Here is a 3,331-nt window from a genome sequence, read left to right as displayed (position 1 = left end):
AAAAAAAAAAAAAAAAAATTTTTGCCAGAGGTTCACCTGAGACTGACTTTCCTGTCCTTTCAAGCTCAAATCATTTGTTTAGAAAATCAGAACATTTGTTTGTTTCCAGGGTTCAAGCACTTCTTCTCATCTCTACGCTGTCTCAAAATGCCTGAGAGGATTAAGTGTCTGACTTTCTTGCACATTATGGTATAATTTATCTGGTCTAGAGATGTGAAGTCAGGCTAAAGAGTTAAGGATGCTTTTCTTTCCTCCTCATATATCTTGAGACTCAGTTCTCTGCTCTTGTGGTTTGTGTGACCCTTCTGAGATCCTATTATGCTTTCATTTGCACCAGAAGAAAATGGAAATGAAGTTGAAATTGAGTATAAAACGTCAGAACTAGAAAAGCTATTAGATCAAATCCAGATTCAGAAACAAGAGTGGGATTTAATCTGTCTTGTTTCTTATGGAGACAAGTACACTGGGCTATATCAAAGAGAAAGCTATTAATCATATACTGACTCCCCTGTTCTAAGTCTATGCTCATATGCAGCAGACTTTTGATAATAATTTGGTTTTCTGTGTAGATCTGCCTATAGATAAAGAACATACTTACCAGAGGATCCAAGTCCCTAGCTATTAATATAAGTGAATAGATGATGAACTTCTTGGTTTATACATCAGAGCTTGTTAGTGGGTGTCCATCTGAGAGAGAGAGAGAAAGACAGAGAGAGACAGAGACAGAGAAACAGAGAGACAGAGACAGACAGACAGAGGAGGAGAGAGAGAGGGAGGAGAGGGAGAGAGAAAATTCCATCTATCCATTCTCGCCATGCTGCTAAATCAGGTTTCTGAGTTATAGCTCTTGGAACATGAAGATCACACCAGGGTACTGCCCTTTCACGGCCCCTTTGGGCACCTAGCAACCCTTCTCTGTGGGGTACTCTGATTCCATCTTGTTGCTAGTTGTCCACAAACACCTGCTTTGTGAAGACAGTCCACCTCTTGGTTTGCAAGGACAGACAAAAAATACAGCTACTTCTCAAGAAGCCATTCCTGACCACAATAGGTCTTTTCTTCCTAAGAGCAAAAGCCAGAATCTTTCCACCTGTTAACACCTGTAAATCTTCTGAAATGCTCCTTGGAACAAAGACTGTTGTTTCTTCTTTAGACGTATGACATGAAAATCCATTTTTATAGTCATACAGTGAAATATGCAGCTGTGCAGAAAGCTTCAGGAATAAAGAAAGATTACAATAGACTTCTTTCCACACCTTTTAGGGATTCTTCAAATGATGGTGTCTAATGTGAGAGCCTGATACATGTTCCAAGGACTGAATCCTGGGCCTTTACAACAACTAGAAAAAAGGATTGAAAATGTCTAAAAGCTCTAACACCCACTTTAAAAAATGCTTCCAAATTATAATTATTGAAAAATACTATTCGGAACCATATCATGATTAAGGAAGCATCTGAAAATACAGTTGCTTGGCAATTTTGCATTACTCTCCACCTAAAAAGTCTGTTTAATGGACTTTAAAATAATTTTGTATTTGTTTTTAAAAAGTATGCATCTCTATCCAGTTTGACAGCTTAAGTACCAGGCTCTAGCCAGACAAAATCTGAAGTGACTAAAGGCAGTGCTTCTTAAATAAAAGCAAATTGGAACTGCCATTCCAAATCACTACCATCTCTTCTGCCAAGACTAGATTAGCACTCACACTCACATCTGATGAGGGAGTCACCTCGAGCTTGCAAACAGCCTGTTTGGATCACCCTACAAGTGCAGGGTAAAACCAGAAAAGGTTCCCAGAACTCTGTTCTCCGGCCAGCCTATATAGAATGGAGAATTTGGTAGAGGAGATGTATTCAACACTTGGATACATTTTAGAAGACAGCTGGAGTCTAGTTTCTTCTCTTGTCTCTAGGCCAGCCCCAAATAGCCAAGCATGTGCCCTCGCTGACCTCTAAAGGTAAGTCACTGTTACGTTTCTTACTTGCTCTTGCTTTACATTTCCCATTTGTCTCCTTCTACCATCTGACTTCGGTTCTGCTTCTGGTCCTTTGGAATTGGTGTTCAAACTTGGTTTCTTTAGATCCTGGATTTTCTTAACAGATTCCAACTGGTTTTGTGCTGCTGGCTCTCTAGGTGCTAGTCTACCCTAGTTCTTGCTCTCTGAAGCTAACTTCCAGCACAGTCCACTTAGCTGTCTGGTTCTTCTGTGTGTCTGTAAGAGTATATGTAAGTGTTTGGTGGAGGGGGGAACAGGGTATATGCACAATTTGGATAATCACTGGAGGGGGAGGGGAGGAGAAGAGAGGGAGGGGAAGAGGGGTGGAGAGAGAGACAGAGAGAGAGAGAGAGAGAGAGAGAGAGAGCAAGAGAGAGATATCTAAACAGAAACATGGGGAGTGAGAAAGTAAAGCATTTGCTGCTCCTTATTGACCATCCTGAGATTTGAGGTAAATTCTTAATTAGGTGTTTAGTTCCCTGCCAAGCATTTTATTTCAGCCCTCAGATTTTGCTGCCACCTGGTGCTAAAATGTTCCAGGTAGTGATGACTAAATAGTTTGGCAAACTCCAGAAAGTATAACCTAGATTCAGAGATAACACAAATTAGAATGTTGGATATTTAACATAACAAATAAAAGATACGACATTTTAAAAAATAAACAAAACTAGATGAATATAATAAATAATGAAAGTGATATACCTATGATAACAAATTTATAAGATGTAGTAATAGTAAATTACTATGTAGATGCAAGATATCATCATTTCTTAGAAGTATGGCCCCTGTCTGACCCCCATTTGAGCTGTCACTCCCCAATGTGACAGAATGCTTAGTGTTAATACACATTAACAACAAATAATTTCTCTCAGTTAAGGGCCTCCCCAATTGAAGACAGTTTGCTGCCTACTCCTTCTAAATTGAGATTGGTTGATTTTGCCCAAGGTTTATTTATACTTCACAAGGTCTGTTTTTTTTTTTCCTTTTGCAGCCTTTATTGGTCTGCCACCTCTTTCCGCTCTCTATCCTGCCACCATTGTTTTCCACTGCTTTTCCAAGCAAGGTCTTCTTCCGTTGCTTCTGATTTTTCCAAAATTATGTTTTGTCTCTGTTTTTCAACTTTCTGTGTTGGAGTATTTTTCCTTCCAGATGATTACATATCATCCATCTAATCTTTAAAGAAATGCTGCCCCATTGGGCTCCCAAATGGAGCAATACCTTACTCTCTTAGCACTTGAGTCTCAACTATTGAGGGACGTAAGAATAATTCCCCAAGGTCTAGGCAAGAGAGGAGTTCAGGATTACCATTCATCTGAGGCAGATTATATTTTCCAAAG

The sequence above is a fragment of the Propithecus coquereli genome, unplaced genomic scaffold, assembly GCF_000956105.1.
Source record: "Propithecus coquereli isolate 6110/MARCELLA unplaced genomic scaffold, Pcoq_1.0 Scaffold128, whole genome shotgun sequence".
Classification (NCBI taxonomy): domain Eukaryota; kingdom Metazoa; phylum Chordata; class Mammalia; order Primates; family Indriidae; genus Propithecus; species Propithecus coquereli.
The sequence above is the reverse complement of the archived record's forward strand: the minus strand, read 5'-3'. Positions refer to the sequence as shown.